This window comes from Temnothorax nylanderi, unplaced genomic scaffold (assembly GCF_030848795.1).
Source record: "Temnothorax nylanderi isolate EJ_2023f unplaced genomic scaffold, tnyl_v1.0 TNYL_tig0059_pilon, whole genome shotgun sequence".
In the NCBI taxonomy this organism is placed as follows: Eukaryota; Metazoa; Arthropoda; class Insecta; order Hymenoptera; family Formicidae; genus Temnothorax; species Temnothorax nylanderi.
The window spans coordinates 179,105-198,005 of NW_027249121.1; the positions used below are offsets into that span (position 1 = coordinate 179,105).

The following is an 18,901-nucleotide window of genomic DNA, read 5'->3' on the forward strand; positions in this document are numbered from 1 at the left end:
TCGTCCCTTTTCCCCTGTTTTCATCGCGAAAGGTCCAACAAAGATCTAACGACGTTGCTCTCCGGTGTAACTGTATAAAGGGTCTCTCTAATTAAGCCTTCCGCGTGAATAACCGAGATAACCGAGCTCGCGGAGTGAAAAAGGAGAAGGACGGAGAAGCCGCCGTAAGTTCAATAAACTACGAGAGAGAGAGGGAAGTTTCGCGGGAATTAATTAATTAAATATTTATAGCGCGGCGGGGTAACTCCGCCAGGCATCTGGTACCTGCAGTACAATTGCGCGACATGTAATTTTAATACACAAGCTAATTACAGCTGTACATAATTAAGTGAACGACACGTAAATGTAAAATAAGCGTCTTGTAAAATTTCAAAAGGAGAAAGATCCAAGATACATTTTATTTTTAGAGAGATCTTTTCCTTTACGGACACACGAGCAGCCATTTCCTAAAAATATCACGACGATTTGGCGACCGACTGGCTGCGTATCCTTTCTCTTTAACCTTTCTCCTCGGATGAAAGTAATTAAAAGTTTTATCGACGTTCCGACATCTCTGAGAACAGGTTCGCGGATACCATCGCCGCGCGCGGTGCAGCGGACGAGAAGATTGCCGGTTAATGTAGCGTTATAAAGCGCCGCGATTTTCGCGGCTCATACAGGAGGCGGTTCGAGTATCCTCTTGGAACGGAAAAGGAGAATTCCCTTCCGCGCCGGGGCTCGACGGGGATCTTCTCCCGTTTGAAACGTGCCCGGAATATATCTCCGTTCTCGCGCGTAGCTTTGCGTAAAGCCAAATTTCTTCTGGAAAGTCGATCGGCGAAATTCCTCGCGTGACGGTGGGTTAATGCCCGTGTATGCTCATTCGTGGACGAACCTTCCTTTCCGCGCGGAAATTCAGGAAGAATCGAAAATACCGGCGATGGCGGCGGCTCATGAGGACGTCCAGGCATTCGCGCTGCGTCACCGTGCGTGGTGCATTTTTCCCATGTTCGTTCGTAACATAAACGATTAAGTGTATTAGTGCATAAATCTAAAGTGCAACGAGAAAATGTGACCAACTCGTATTTGTTTATTAATTAAGAGAATACAATTAATTGTTAAAATTAACGGTATACTTTCAACCGAAAAAATATTAGAAGGTATTCTCCTCAAAGATGTTTTTTGTCCTAAAAAAAAGACATTCTGAATTTTCTTTATATACATAATTTCTGTTGCGTTTAACGTGCCGCTATTAATTATAGCAATTTGTCGTCAGTGTGCCGTTTGCTGTCATTCTGAGCATTACAATTCTACCTTCAAGGTAACATTTGCACGCGAGAAAATGGTATCGCCCGTTCAACTTCAAAGTTAGACACCAAGACTTTAAAGGACCGTTGGGCACGAGCGAGGCGTACCATTATTCGCGTCTCCTATATATTCACAAAGTTTTATTTGAATTGATGAGTTCGGGTCGGCAGTGTTCCCTTGTAAGTTTGCCCCACATTTCGTTTCTCTAGACGGATACCGCAAAGCTCTCGACTTTTATTCGAAACGCGTCAGAGACGCGTTTTAAGCACCGCGGGCAAGGTGGTTTGAAATGAATATCGATTTGGACATTAAGGTTTATGGCGAGAGATAGGAGATTTAGGTGCCCGAGGAGCAACAAAAGTTTAATGCGCGCGATTCCTGCTGGAGCAGACAGTCTCCCTCGGAGTATATATATATTTTAGAGTCCCCTGAAATGTACGGAATAAAACAAAGATTGCCGTCGGATGCAGAGAGGAGGGAAGGCAGGAGAGAGAGAGAGAGAGGGGGGGAGAGGCGTAGGTGTTCCGCATTTGCATGAGAATTGAGTTCCAGGTGTGTGTGTCGGATGCGAAATATTTTTCTGCTATATTCTCCTAGAGCGTACACCAGTGTCCCGCAAGAAACTCCGCGTGACTCTTCCCTCTATACTCTATACATAGATATAGGATGTGATAGATCCGGAAGGAATTTTCGCCGGGGCGAAAGTTCCGAGAGCATTAACGCGACAGCGTTATCAAGGCTCCCTGATACTAATTAATCCTCACGCGGCGGTACTAAATTGCTTGAGCAGCTAACGAAGTTAATGCACATACTTTATACATTGTCAGTGATTAAAGAAGAAGGCGGTGAGATCTCGCAGATGTCCATAAAGCGCGCCGTGGCGCGTCGCTCGTTGGGCGAGAGCGTGAAGACTTCGGCGGACGGAAGCAAGTTAACTCGTATAAACTTTCGTGAAAGTTAACTCCGGCTATAATTTTGTCGTTCATCCTATCTACGCGGAACTTTTAAAGTAACCCATTGTTACGTCTCACCTTAGACAAAACTCGTTAACACGACCGACAGTCACGACTTTTCCTTAACGTTCAGGTGGCAGTCTCACTTTCTATCTGCGTCGCGACGTTTCGCACCCCGTTAAAAAAAATAAAAGCAACAATCGATATTCGATCCTCGTTCTTATTTCACAGATAAATGCGCCTCGAAATTTGAATGACGCAACGATATAAAAATTCTATAGATTTTCTATTTGAAAAGTGATTTGAAATATTATTTAATAATCAATTAAAGATTATCGATAAATATTGAAGCTTTATATATTTTATAAGTGCAGTTTAATTATCGGAACGACATTAAATCTCAATTAATCACGGGGAGCATGGGATGTTCTTGTCTGTTACAAATGCACGCGCCATGTTAACGCTCATTATGCCCAGAAGGAAAGAACAAGCGTTTTGGATCGCGTCATTAATTTTAATACCGTGGAGCGTGAGGATCGGCGTGTACGAGAGGACAACGACGACGGACGTCGAGTGGGAGGTCACGTAGGAAAGGAAAAATTGCGATCCGTTCCTCTTTATGCGATTACGTCCGACATCTTTTCCTTAATGCGGGTACATGCTCCCGCTCGCGAAATATCGTTAACTATGTGGAAATTAAGGCGTGAGTGCACTTCCTTCGTCGCATTACTCACGACGATGCCATTTTAACCATGTCTTTTAAAAGCGGAAGACTCGAGAAAAATTTCAACGCGAGCAAACAGCATGGAGGCCATAACTCCTCTTCTCATTTCCGCGTTTCGAGTTAAATTCCGCGCGGGCGATAGCGCGAAATGCGAAATAAAGACATATAACGGATACATATACGAGCTATGTTGATCGAGCGTTCGAGGACTTTACAAGAGCCGTCAGCAAATTCAATTATCTTCGTAAAAGTCAAATTTAAACAGTTGGAATTTATTAGTAATGCAGTTAAACATTAATGAAAATACAACAACAAGATCGGATACGTTTAATAACTTATGCATTCGTTATTGGTCAATCCGATTATTTCTGCCATTGCTGCGACATATTTTAACATAATAACGCGGAGATATATTTTAACGTGCAACGCATTATAATAAATAAATCTGCCTCCAAGAGCAATTGTTGCGTGTAATTAATTTATTTATGTGATTAATTTAGATGCTTACTGGCAAAAATCGATTTCCCTTGTCGACTGCTATTTTTCGTTAAGTTGCGAATTATTAATACATTGTAGAATACGTTCAAAGTATTTACTTGCAAAGAATAAATATATCTTGTAATAGAAATAATATTTATTTTAATTTGCACTTAATTTGCTCAGTAAAAAATGTATTCTCTAATCTAAATACATCATCACCTGATGGATTAATTCTTTTTATTTCCTTTATTATAGAATACAAAAACAAGTTCTTAAAAAAGTTTTATCTTAATAAATTTTATCGTAATAATTCCAACCATTTTCAACGATTATTTTATCACAACACATCGAATAATAGACTTCATAAAAATCCATAAAAGCGATTATCACGATAACTTTGAGTATCATGTAACAATTCATTTAACAGCAACTCGCGTGTCACGGTGATAAAATTGTTCACGCTAACGGCCGTCGTAAAACCGGTGATTTAATACGTTTGTAGTTATCCGTAACCAGTTAATAACGCGATCCGTTTTCGGCACGCGGCGAATTTCCGTAGCGGCAACGGGGCGGCAGCGACGGGCAACTTGAGCGTAGTCGCAAGGGGTAAACTGCATAGTTAGTCATGCAGATTAGACGTTCGTGTAGTCGCGCAGTCGTGTTCCAGAAGCCGGTTCTCTCCCTCTCCTCTCTCTCTCTCTCTCTCTCTCTCTCTCTCTCTCTCTCTCTCTCGTCGCCACGCCACCCCACACCATTTTCCGCGTACCTCCCATTGCAACCACCCCCCGAGGACCCCCGTTGCAGAGTGCCGTTAGGACGCCGCTAATAATAGCGATGAATTGTTGATGACGTCGCTGTACTCTGTATTTATGTACCGAGCGCGTCCCAACTCCCAGACGCGCACTATAGAGTGGTCGTTCTCTATCATTCTCACCCGCGGTCACGTGCGGGAGAGCCGCTATCTGCATCCACCCTTCACGGTCCCCCGCGACATCACCCCCTGCGCGAAATACGCGATGAACCGGCCGATGCTCTATTACGGCGAATTCACCCACGAAATTTGCGTATCTACCACCCCCTCTTTCATCCCTCCGGCATTAACTCCGCGAAGTCCCTTTCGTAGAGGGTGCATTTTCGACCTCGGGGTTAACACGCCGAAAAATCGTGCCCCGACTGGAAACGAGCGCGCTTTAGGGACAACGGAATTTCACAGGAGACGAGCACGGAAACCACGCACGTGTCGCGAGCAAACAGTTCGTTTTAAATTCCGACGCGGTCGATGAATACGGTACATGATTGAACTAGAAGGGGGCGGGGGGGGGGGCAGGGAACGAGATGTTATCCTTGAATTACAATTTGATGATCCTCCTCTGTGTCTTTCTCACGATATTCGATTCGACAACTTAAATTTTATATAAAATCAAAAATATCTCCAATCTCCTTTTGTCAGACTTTCGGTGACATATTGGACGATCATGGAAATTATTAACTTGAAATTGTAACTCGCTGAGAAAGAATTCGATCATCGGGAGGGATTGCTTAAGATACACGTACCTAGCGGACTAATAGGGAAATTTTATGTAACCATAGTACGCAACATTTTTGCGCATGATGTGCGTCCTCGCGTGCTTTTATGTGCGAACGCTAAATTAGTACTTGTTTGTGTTTCGTGTGTGTTAGACGGGGGAATTATACGGACGCGCGTATCGACATAAAAGAAGCGAAAGCCTCTCTCCCGCACTTTATGCGAATATGTGAGGATAATTAAAAAAAATTTTCCCGGGCGCATGAATCTGACGCATGAATAGTGAAAAGCATTGCGTGCAAATGCCGGCTTCTAGATTGCTGAACAGTCTTCATTACGGTGGATTCATCCACGGCTTTTGAGTTAAAAAAGAGGAAACAAATTGCTTCGGTAAAAATATATCCGCGCGGAAAAGGAACGTAAGGCACGGCAAAAGTATCAATGTATCACTGCGTGCATCGATCCACCTAATTAAATCGGCGATTGCCGGAAAGAAAGCCGCGAGTGCCGAACGTTTGTATAGGAAATACAAACGTGAAGAGGAATTCCAAATGCTGCCTCGAGCAGGCGGTATAATGACGCTCTTACGTTCTTTAGCTTTCATTCTATGGAAAAGTGCTTTGCCTTCACCGGAGAGGAGAGGTTTTAAATTATAACAAGGCGCGCCACGAACGAATGAGTGAGCATAAGAGAGGTGTAAAGAGAGCAAAGAGAGCGGTTGAGTGTATCGATGTATCAAAAACTATAGAGAGCAGAATTTAATAAAAATAATTCGAGACGTTAATAATATAACCTGGCTCTTTGTGAGAATATCTGACGATTTTTGTTAAATCGCGATAGAATTTTCACGTTAGTTTCATACGTAAAATAAATTCGAAACTGAATTAGGATTGATTAAAAATAAAATATAATGTTTGGATTCAGTTTGGATACCATTTAAAAATAACTAGTAGCGATATCGCTGCCGCGAAACAGCACACACAAATGCATGGCATACATTATCCGTTTCATATCAAGATTTCCACGGGATTTCTGGCAATCCCCGACACGACACCTCGCCATTGTTGCTCTCTCCATTGTATTCGTAGCAACCGAGAAAAGCCGATACCCTACGTATTGACTCAAACAATAAAATCCTTACAAATATCTTTCCGTTTTAGCGCACGCTCTTTTTTAGTTTCCAATAATACGATTACCATTCAATAATAGCATACTTATAATTAGTTACTCCTTAAATTATAGCACAATTATCGAATTTTATTTTTTAAAAACGATTAAGGATATAGCGGTATATCGATACGACTGCTTTTGTTAACCAAATTACACTGATGTTAAGATAATAACCGATCTCTAGAAACTCTAGAAATCAAGGCATAAGTTTATGTTTGACATATTTAATAAAAATGATTGGCTGTTGCGACATGTTAATAAGACTAATATCTTGTATATCCGACTAATAGCTTCCATCTTCGCGAATCAAAGTGCGCATTCGTGATTTATTCTTCGAAATCGGCTTAAGTACGCGTCACTTGTCATCGTCATCATCGTCGTCGTCATTTCTGTCGAAGATAATACAAATACTCAGTTCTATCGTCGCGAGATCGTAGTTAATGCACCAGTAACTTTCAAAGATATCAATCACATCTTTTACAAATATTTATTTCTTGCGCCGTCGTTCTATGATCCGCTCTGGAAACACGATACTCGACGAGATTCGTCCAATTACGTAGACTGCGAGAGCTGCGGCAGTTCTCGTTCCATTTTACCGGCAGTCTTTGACAGCTCCGTTCGCTAATTAAAGGCTGCTCTCCTCGCGCGGAACGAGGAGCGCAGCCAGGTATACCTGCAAAACTCAAGTGGCTAACGATACTTATTTAGCAAGCTCGCGAGATTCATGAGCCTGATCAAGATTTTATCGCGGGTCCTTATTTTTCAATATTTAATAATAATTAAAAACAGCACATGTCACGGTTTTATTATCGAAAAAATATAACTGTATAGTCGCATTTAATAAAACGAATATTATAACGAGGTATCGACAGAAGTTGTATTGTCGCATGCAATGTCGCATTTTTTCATTTCACGGGGGTTGCAACGAAGCGGGGAAAATTCGCTCCCACGAGCGGCATTATCACGCGCGCAACCCCCACAACAACGACGACGGTAAAAACGTAATAAATACCCAGTCAAAAACGGCGCGCACCCGCTTCCTGTTTATGGGGAAACTTGTCCAATAAAACGGAAACGACTCCGCACCGTGGAGACCAGCGTTGCAACGCCCGCCGCCGCGGCGCGAGAAGATAGAAGAAGGTGTAAGGCGACGGAGAGGTCGGACGCCATTATGAGATGAAATTTTACTGTGCGAGTCACGCCGAGAATGCAAACTGCACGACCGCAGGGCAGGCACGAAGTTTCGCGAGCGGCGAACGACGGAGGGGATTCGGTTCCCTTCTTCGACGGGGGGGGAAGGGGGGACGGGGGTTGCACGTAAATTTGTAAAACGGCGTCGGGAGCCACGGGTCGCCGCTATACGGCCCGGGCTTTACTCCCGGCGGTGCGGAATGTCTGGCGTCGACCAGCGGAGCTTTCCGTTACGAGACTACGAACCCGGTCACGATTGTAATACAAAGCTACACACCGGCCGGAAGTTCAATTCTTCGATCGTACGTGCGCGCGCAGAAAATTATACGGAATGAATGCGGAGCAGAATGAAATTATTGTTCCCCCCCCCTCCCCTACGAGCAATGGGAATCCCGGGTATGTTAGACTTCGGGTAAAACATCGTTTTGAAATCTCGGGGGTGCACGATCCGGCGGTTTCTGGACAATTCGTTCCAGCGAATTCCTTGGATTTCCCGCATAAATTCTCAACCCTTCTTCCGGGAAAACGAGCGAGAAAGAGAAAACCGCGCGGCAAATAGGACAAACTGCGAAAACGAAAAATGATCCGATGCTCGACTACGGAACAGAAAAGAATATATGTTTCATGTGTTGATAGTAAAAAAAACACAATAAAGAAACAGACAAAAGAGGAAAACGGTTCTTCGTGCGAAAAATGCGATGGATGACGTAAATATGAAATATTACGAGCTATTGCAATTTATATGTTCGAAATAATCAATTTTGGGTTGATGCTTCGAAAACAACTTTTGCATCTACTGCATAATACGGATAACATCAAAATATATGACTATTTTCTCCCAAAATTGATCCTGACAATAATAAACGCAATATCTTGTTAATCCCATTAATCTACAATGTAATTTGCCGATGCACTGGGTATTTTCAAATGATTTTATGAATAGAAAATTAATTCTTTTAGTAGATTATCAGTCAATCGAAAATCAATTTTATATGACCTGAATAAATTGTCTCACAAATTTTGCACGTCGCACGATTAACACAATTTCTAGATTAGTTCGCCGTCGTAATCAATAAGTTATTATTGATATAATATCTAAAGTCGAACCTGAATAAATATATTTAAAGAAATAAATATTTTATGTATGTATGAGAGATTGTTGGTCATAACATTCTTTCTTCCTTATTTTAATAGTCTCCTTCGTAACGCAAGTGGCGGTTCCGACGCTAACAATCCATCTCCACCTTCGCTTACGCGAATCCGCCCTTAATCGCGGGCTAATTCAAAGTTATCTCGGTTACAAGTCGACTGGTTAGCATACGGGATGGACCGTACGCCGTCGTCGTCAAGCTGTCCCGAGACCGGGAACCGTATGGTAGAGAGACGTACGGAAGGTAGGTATACGTACGGGAGAACGATGGTGGTCGTGGCGATGGGGGACGGCTCCGCGGAGGGTCGTTAAGAAAGTCGTTAGATCCGGAGGTGGCGGAGTAGGCGAGCGGATTCCGGGAAATTTAAATTCGGCTCGTCTCATCCGAGTGAGAGGACGGGAGGAAGGAACGAGGATGGCGACGGGATGGACCGACCGCCGCGCGCGGAGCCGCGTCCCCGAAGGAATTATAAACAAATGGTCTCGCCCCCGATGCAGCAGCAGCGGCGGCGGCAGCAACCCCCGGCTGCGTCAACTCCACTCCGTGGTCCTCTCCGCTCGCCCCCCGCCACCGTATAACGACACGTTATTCGCGTGGTTACGACGTACTTGCGAACTCGCCGTATCCGAGATACGCCATCCCGGGTACCGCAGCCATATGGTAGCGGCGACGCCTCTGCAGTTTCGCTGCCGTTGCAACTGCATAATTTCTACGGCCGCGGCGCCGGACGCGCTTGTAAGAATTACCAGGGTTAGTGTCGTACCTTCAGAAATCTCACGTGCGCGTACGATTACGGCGAATGTTGGTACATCAAAGCTTCATGAGCGAGGAAATACGAATTTCTCTAAGGTGCTGTGCTCAGCAGTGATTTCCTACCTCAAAATTTAATTTTTCTTGACAGTTTTGTGAATAATCTCGGGCTTTTGGTATCTCTGTATAATATATATTAGAACGCAAAGCGAATATATTATCGGGTTTTCAAATATTTGAAATTCGCCGAGATTGTGGCGAGCGTTCGCCTCTAGAATCTCCGGATCATCAGATCTCTGAATTTCCGATTAGACAAATTTCCTCAATCTTGCAAGAGAAACCTTTTCACGAATACGACGAGACTTGGGTTTTCAATAATTAAGGAACCGTCAGAGATTCGCGTAACGGGAAAATGCAAATTTCGCGGATGACCGAAGAGGAACGGAGGAAGAGTTTGCTTCCCGTGGCTCGGTGGTTGAATTTATTCGCCAAGTAGTTCGTGAACCTCGTATTTGCCATTGCGATCTAAGGAATGTCCGTTATCGGGAATAATCTCGACGATGCAAAATCAACCTCGCCATTCCACATTGTATTGCTCCAGTTCGCAGATATACTCGAAATCTCATTCACTTTCTCGAAGATTACGTTTCACGCAAGAGAGGGTTTAAATTTAGTCCCGGTAACGAGGACAGATAGAGAGGAGAGAGAGAGAGAGGCACTACTTTTCCCGTCATCGTTATGGTTAAGAGATGATGCTTAATCGATGGCAGTAGAGAGGATGAAGATGCGGCAGCCACTCTAGGAGAAACACCGAGGGGCGATAGAGGAAGAAGAGCCGAGAGAACGGAAGACGTTCGGCGGTGGTGTTGCATCCCTTGATGCATGTAACCAATTTCGAACCGCACGCGCCGTAACCATATCTGCACGCAGCCATGTAGATGCGCGTAGACGGTAGACTGCGTGTGCACCCCGTCTACGTATTAATCCCGACTGTATATGCGCGTCTCCGCCGTGCTGTAGCCCGCGCGATATAGACGACAAAGTTTGCGTGCGCATCTCGTAACCTCGGCCCCGAGTATCGCCGCGCGGTTTCACCTATACGATTTATATTGCAGAAGCACGCTAATAGCATTAAAGTTTAATTAGAGCCGTGTGCCTAAATTAATTTTGCACCCAACCTTGTCGATGGTCTATAGTCAGTACAAATACGAGCTTAGTTCAGTTACGGAAATGGGACGTTCCGAGCATCCGATAATGAGTCTACCGATGTACACCGAATGTCTTCCGTCAAAAAGCGACGGTGGATCGTCATTCCTATCACGAATTTTCTGCGGTTGACCGCGCGAGAAGCCGCGCGCAATAAGATCCCTTCGGGTGAACTGCATTAAATCCTGCGTCGCTTATGCCGTGCGGCAATTCAATCTCCCTTATAGCGTTATATCCGGAAAATTACCCCCTAAGAGTTATATCTGCTGCCAAGTCTCTCGTATCAAGCCCCGGCTCTTCTCGGCCCCAAACAACCGGCGGACTAAACCGCCCCATTCTGCGAACGCTGTATTATATTACATCGCCAACAGTTGCATCGCGGTTATTGTGTAACTGCGCGCAATTCCGCGCGCTCGCGATGCGTGTTAATACGTTTGCCGCGCCGTTTCTGCTTGTCGCTGAATTGCGACCATCTTGCCGCGATAATCCTGCAGACACGCGACTGTTCGCTGATAAATAAAAGCCCCGTATCTCCTGTAATATTACATACAAACAAAATATTCGCAATGTATGAACGCTAAAAAAATTTGTCTATAAATACTTCACATAATTTTAGTCGTCTAGATATTATCAATAATTGGATTAATGTGTCCAATAACTACTTTGGTACAGCTTTATTAATTACAAGCGGTATATGAGGACACTCTATTTTTACGACCGAGATATTAAATTAATTGGCATAAAGAAAGCTTCAATTATCTTGACCTACTACATGTGATCTTTATTGCAAGTGATGTTACTTCTCCCTGCTAACTACATATTTATACGGCTGTAGAGAAGCAGCTGCTTTCGCATATTTCATAATTTTGCCCCGTAATCCGAAGTCCGCTTATACTCTAATTCCCACCCTTTCACGAACGATGCCATCGACATCGGTATTACCGTCCTTGAGAGTCGGACTCGCTGCTGCGTCCACTAGGTCGAGTGCGCTTTCTCGGGAGAGACAGAGAGAGAACTTCGTTTATATATAATAAGCGCGCGATGGATAACTGTGCCTCCACGTATAGACTGCACTTAACTGCCTTCATTCTCTTCCCAGGTTGGGTGAAGAGGGCAGCGCTAGCGAGAGAAAGGCTGGAGAGGCTCTCCGAAAATGAGCCCTCTTCTCTCAGATGGATCATAAGCCCCCGTCCGCGTTTAAGATCTAAGACGACTTATTATTAGCAAGGCTGTCATAAAGACGTGATTACTATCCAACCAGATACTCAAACTTCTTCTTTTCTCGCTGCAGTCGGGCCTGCAAAGCGTTTTACAATCAACATAATTAAACCGGCTCTCCTTGAATGTCCAATGTATAAAGGAATGTAAATAGCTTTATGATAATATGACCGATTGCGAAAACAGATATAGGACATGATAAAACTGGTGGAGAGCAATTGATGAGGTTAAATAAACGTTGTAATGATATAGCGGAATACGGAGAAAGATCGTGGACATTCGCGGTCGTGAAGAATGGATAAGGGAAGAAAATAAAGAAGTCCGCGAATGCGAAATCGATAGGGACGAGGTCTATTAGTGATGGACGAGGTGTCTGGGTTGGAGGATACTTAAACTGGGCGCCTCCATAAGATTAAATAAAATAAACTTTCGCGGAGCGCAGCGATTTAAAATCGATGAAACGTGTAATATTTATTACGTTCCCGTCCCGAGCGTGCCGCAATTTACAAGCAAAATCGTAAGTGCGCTTTCATCGATTCATTGGTGCACTAAATCTTTTGTCCGTGCCGTTGAAAGGGCTGGAACGAATTCTTATTGTGATCGCGCGACGCAAATCACCGGCGATTTATTTTTTTTCCCTTCTTCCTCCTCCTTTTTTTCTGTTTCACGTTGACGAGCGCAGAGAAGAATACTGACAAACTGCATCGACGAGTCTCGTATCATCGAGCTTTTCGCAACTGCGAGTCCCAGCCTGTTTCTATTCATCCGACTGGCCTAGTTTTTTGCTCCGAACAGAAATGGCGAACGTCACGACGTATGGCCGACATTGTCGCAAGCCGTACGCGATAATTCTTTTTAAGCACCGGTAGTATATTCAGATTGCGGTCTTCGTTTTACGTTTTACGTAGCAGACGTAAACAAAACTTTTGCACTTGATTTATTTCTCCTTCTTATTTTTAATCAATTAAACTATTTTTTTACATAATATAATATGTATGTTGCATGTGAAAGAAATTATTTAAGAAATTATTTACTGCGACTTTAAATAAAGAATAATAAATTTAAAAAAAGAAATTTAAAAGAGTAAACGATGGTAAACGATCGGCGCTAAACAAACTATCTAATTTAATCTGATTTAATCCTATATTAAATCGATAACGATTTGATTTAATTTAAAGACGAAATAAAGACTTCAGCACAATATCCTGCAAATTAATATATTAAACTGAGTTCAAAGGAAATGGCGCGACACTCTAACCGAAAGGATCTAGCCGATATTTCGGAAACCATTACGGGATACTATTTGGGGTTTATGCTCCATTTAAGGTTTGTCTCTCCTGCCCATCTTTAGACCCCCGAGACGTGTCGACGCGTGTGCGCGCTCACGCATGAACGTGTGCGTGGCGCCTCTTGCGCGTGGGCTTTGCATGTACACACTTACGCGTGTGCGTGTTAACGGTCCTATAAAAACGGCGGACACGAGAAGTGTTTCGTCCTGATGGCTTCGCTTAGGCTTTCTATGAGGGCTGAGATGCGCGCGGCGTCGTGGATTAAGTGGCCTTCGGAGGAATTGGTGCGACTGTTAGAATCAACGGAAAGTAGCGGGAACCCCTACAACACGTAGAACACATGTACGGGAAGTTTCGAAAAAGAAAAGAAACCCGTCATCCCTTCAGGTCGTTCGCGTTTAATTCTCCCTTAGCGGAAATTTAATCTGCGGCTTAATTGGCGAACTATTTAACATTGTGCGTTAAATAGTTTGGAAAATGAAAAATCCAAGTAATGCGAACGGGAGCAGCTCATTTTCTAGTTAACGCGTATTCAACTTTTTTAATAAAGCCTTATTAGACACTTTATCGTCAATTTACGTATTTTCCATCGTAAACTGATTGGCAAATAAGTTATAATAAAAGAGTTACGGAAATAATGTAGACTTTAAGAACAGAATGATATAAGCGTTGTAGAAAGAAAGAAAATATGCTGCATTACATATTATATTTATGACTTTATCACACTCTCTTTATAAAATGTCAACTGTATTATGTATGCACGTTCCTTCTCTGAAATTTTGATTCCGTTACAATTCTCTTAATATTTAATAAAATTATTTAATTCTATACTAATAATTATTTTATTAAACCCAAGACTATTAGACACATTTTTATTTCCTAAGGAGTAGAAAAATAATCCCCGCTGTGAATTAAATCGCCAGTCAGACGGCGGAGAGTAATATCGTGTCGGAAAATAAAATGAATTGAGGCGAAGTAAAGCGCAAAGGAGCATAGTGGTTGAATATCCTCGCACGGCGGTACACGGAAAAATGTGTCGCGATCAGAAGCGTATTACGTGAAAAGCTATTATGAATTTTATGTCAATCGATTCCACACCGATATTGCTAATAAAAGTACCATCTCGCCTCGCCAACGTCCATCAATTTTCCATCTGATTTTCGTTATGCGTGACACGCGTTACGGTTACTAATGTGTTTCGCGAATTCCTAGGATAATCGAGATTCTTTTTTTATATTTCGCGTTTTATAACGTGAAATATAACCATCCCTATCATATTATAATAATATTACACGGAACATTACGTCGCAATGGCACAAAAGAGTTTTTTTAATATAGAAATTTTCGGAGATCTAGATGGTAGAAAACGATATTAAAAGTTCGAGTAACGGTGAACGACGTCAAGTAATTTTTCTACTAGGAAACGCGTATACCCGATGTCATAAAAGATAGTTACACAAATTTCGTTTGCAGTAAATATAATTTCCTGCATTAGCATTGTACTCAGGGTTTTGCCTAGCAATGAGGAGTTTGAAGAAAACACGTCGGGCGAGAAGGGACGTTGGGTTGTCGACTGTGAGCTTCTCGCGAGCAGCTTGAAGAAAATAAAAATTCAGAGGGGGGTCATTCTACTTAAAGAAACGTTAAGAGATATCTCTCCCGGGGAGAAAGAGAGAGAGGGGGAGTCGTCATTGTGCGTTCGAGGCGCTTTTCGTCGTGAAGACGTATATCGTTCTCTTTAAACTCCTTCGCCTTTTCGACGCGTCCCTTTTTTTTTTCATTGATCCTCTCCATTCCTTCGACCCGGATGTGATGGAACTTCCAGCGACGACGACGACAACGACAACAACGGCGACGGAGGCGACGGAGACGACGACGACGAAGAACGACGACCGCGCTTCGGGTGAACTCGACCTCTCGCGTCGAGAAACCAACGGGATTTCGTTTCCTGACCATACCTATACAAACGGCGGTTGCACGAAGTCGAGGATGAAAGAAGTAAAGAAGAACGCGTATACGACATACATACGCGCGCGCGAATCGGCACGGGAATAACGTATAGCATTACTTTCCTCGATATTATTGGCGATATCGGGAACGTTTTTCCTGACCTAAAGAAAATGTATCGCGACTGCAAGGAATGTCGGAGCGCGTAACGAATTGACTTAATCAATTGAGAGGGAATTTAAATTCGTTTAAAGAATTTTGCAAATGTCGCGGGACGACACTCGTTTATTCGTGATTCCAGGATACGTTGAAATAATCTGTCTCGATTGCATAAAAAAATTTTATAACGGTAGCACTCCATGATTTCCGCGTATTTGCGCGCGTACCGCAACGGCGTGCAGTCACCCATAACGCCATTGTTACCCCCGGCTGGTCCCCGACTGGAAATTTCAGTTTATGAAATTGGATCAGAGGGTTGAAAGCCGGATGCATAAATTTTCATTTTAATAATGGCGCCCCGGAGTTACTCCGGATATAAATTCGTTAAGGCTCCTGCAGGAAAAAAAGAGAACACAGGAGGGAGGAGGGAGGAGGGGGGGGGGGAGGAATGCGCAAAAGCGGAAGCGATTTTGTGCCACGTAATCCATGGCTTCGTGTTTGCCAAAATTATTCGTGTTCCCTTGAAGAGGACTACTTCCTTCCGCAGGAAAGAAGGGCTCCGTAAACAGTAGGTAAACTCGGAATCTCGATTCCCCTGTTTATTCTTCGATTTGAATCCGCTTTCTGATCCTCTCACCCGCCTACCTAATACCCTGCAGAATCAAGCCGCTCTTGAACTTCTCCCGCATGTCAAATATAGCCGGATTCAAAGACTGAAAATCGTCTTTCTCCTCAAAATAAGCGCTGGCAATCGCGAGTTCAATGGTGAGCGTCAAAACAGTTTCGAACTGTATCGTCAGATCTACTACGAAATACGTTATCTTCTTTGCAAACATTAATTCTCAGATTGATTGTGAGATGTAATCCACACAATCGGAACCTTTTCTTTTCGTTTCAAACTTATTATTAAAAGTTTAAACATAAAATTCGCGATTACGCCGTTTCACAAAGTCCGAAATCAAATTTGCGTTACACGTCTTGCCAAGTATCTGAACGCAGCGCTCTTTTTTGTTCGAGATTTCAAGGCCGATCTCAGGCAAGCTCACCTGGCGCGATTTTTCCAGAAGGTACAAATCGCAAATGCAAGCCAAGTGCATGGATTACGATCCCTATCGCGATGTCCCATGCGTCCTTTGCTTCCCTAGCTCTCTTTGTCCCGCGCAATCCGCAAGCTTTACGATGAAAGCCCGGGGATTGACACAACGCTAAGAAGAAAAAGCAGGAAGATCCGGACAAACACGGGCGAAATACGGTATTTTCTCAGTATTTCTTTCTTCAATACAGCGGATTAAGATATTCGGAGATCTCGGAGGTGTAAGTCGAATTCGAACAACTTTAATCAGCAGATATTATATATGAGCTTTAATTAAGCTCTTGTTACGGTTAAAAACGATCCACTGGAATTGAAAGATATATGAAAAGTAATTTTAATCATATCAAAATATTTACGTTAGCAATATCGAGCTCTGTTTTAACTAGCAAATTTTAAGATTCAAGATAAACTTCCTTGTAAGGACTGAATTTGTCGGTTTACTCTATTGTGTTATCGTTTTTCAGGCCCGATACAGAATACAGGAGTATTTCTGAATCGATTAAATATACGTGAACTGGTCAAACATTTATTGGGATATCCTTTCGAAGTATCTCTTTGCTGTCTGTTATAATTTATTCATATTTATCTCTCCTCTTCCGTTTCCTCTTCTTCATTCTCGAGTATCATTTAAGGGCTTCATTATATTTGCGATTGCCTTCCACGGCACTGGTCGGAATCGGCCGCAAGTATAACGATGAATTAACTCGACCCGAAATATGAGCAATTATGAACAATCTGTGGAAAATAGAGGCGGACGAGTTATCCCACGCTCATTCTACGTCTCGCGTTCATTTTCTCGCATTCTTTTCACTCTTTGGCATTTTTTTCTCTCCGCTCGACCCTCTTCTCTCGCTCTCCCCCTCGTCGCGTTTCGTCGCGGTCCCTTTACGAACTGCATATAAAATATGTACGATCCCACTGCCTCCGGCACCGTCTAGCCCGCCAAATTGGATTTCCCCAAAAATGGCCGCAAACTGTTTTCCCCTGCTCTGCACGTTTCGTTCTCGTATACTCGAGTGCATTAACGCGGTATTAAAGTAGTTGATTACGCAAGCTCAATGCGGCGATCCATCGCAATTAACGCGCAAACGGTGTATCTTCATTATTTAACTGTTACTCAAGTATTAATGCTGAAAGCGGAAAAAAAATATGTTGAATAATACATTCAATACAGAACAACAGTCTGAATTCGCATCACATCTTTTCAAGCGCACATAGAATATAAATAAATATAAAAATAAAATATTATAAATAATGGATAATAAAAAGATGCAACTGCACATTATTGACTGTACTATTAAAAGATAAATAATTTCCAAAAATATTAATTAAGCTACAAGCAGAATTCTCTATGCCCGCACCGTCTTTCGAAATGTACGCCGATAGTTAACTCGCTCGATGCAGCTGCATCAAATGAGTACAGACGACAAAATGACACGCTGAGTGCATTCGATGCAGCGAGTGAATTAATGCATTCGAGTATGCTTCGCGCGCGAAAACATTCTATGTCGCATTGCGACTATACGACACATTGTTTTTGCATATTTTGCAACAATCATCGCGCTGCCGAAGCGCGACATTTCGACGGTACGTCACTCAAGTGTTTAATCAGACGTGGTACGCAAAATGTGTCATCGCTGAGAAATGTTAGATTACCGCGAGAGAATAACGTCAGTCTTCGAGATACGTATAAAGATAAAGAAATGCGGCCAGGATTTCAAGACATATATGTGGACTGTGGAGGAATCCCAGAAGTCTCCTGAGTTTGTAATTTTACAGATTTTTTTAACTCGAAGTTAATATATAGTTAATATATTCAATGAAGACTGTCACTTTGCACAGTTTAATATTTAATATTATTAGTATATTCGGAAAAAGGAAATGAGAGAGCGTTTTTTTTAGAGAACATGTATTAAACAGTCACTTCTCTGATGTACCTATGTGATTTCTTTTATTAATGATAATCGCTTGGGATACTTTCGGAGAGCTCGTTGCCCCGACAGTCGAAAATAGAAAATAGGAAACAAAACAGCCCTGACAAATTTCATTTTTAAAAGTGCGCAGGATTTATTCCTGTAGCTTTTACAATTGTTTTTGGACAAACAAACACACGGGAGTGCATGACTATCTCCAAATCAATATGGAAAAACGTTTTATCTGCCGGACGAATATTTATCGGCGGGCGTATCACTAAATTCGCGCATAAATTGCAAAGTACACAAATCGGGCGCAATTTTTCTTGTCGCACGTCACGCGAAATAATTGCGTGAGTGCCCGCGACCATTTACCGTTAGAAAAGAACAGCGCAGCAAAGTTCTCTGTGCAAAAAGGTTCAATTTACTTGGTCGATCGAAGCGCGCCGATGATTTATCGTTGAAATTTTATTGAAATGGACTCGATAGCATAGTCGAAATTTACGGTGCGCGCTCGCGAATGTACGTGTATATGTGCATGTGAATGTGTGCATGTACATGTACACATTCAGGAACTTACAGCGCGGCAAATGTGGAAGCGCGGCTAGCGGATACGTATTTGCAGATATGGCAGCCGTTAATTAACCCGTGGAGAAAAATTACGCCCAGCGTTCACGTTTACGAGCGTATTTTAATTAATTTGTACATCATGTGCTTCATTAGGAATCACGGCGGATTTGAAAAAAATAACTTGTCTAATAAAGTAGAAACAATCAATATGTCGATAAGAGAATGAACTCAAAATTCGATTCATTTATTGCATATATTCAATAGGATATTTATCT

The 18,901-nt window shown here is 42.7% G+C and overlaps 2 protein-coding genes across 2 annotated transcripts in view; one reads left to right on the forward strand and one right to left on the reverse strand.

Moving 5' to 3' along the window:
* Positions 1-18,901, reverse strand: part of Arr1 (arrestin 1) — a 216,428-nt gene that overhangs the window by 57,316 nt on the left and 140,211 nt on the right. The window lies entirely within an intron of this gene.
* The window catches only part of LOC139773204 (spondin-1), a 161,527-nt gene that overhangs the window by 18,966 nt on the left and 123,660 nt on the right, over positions 1-18,901 (forward strand). The gene's annotated exons all lie outside the window — the stretch shown is intronic.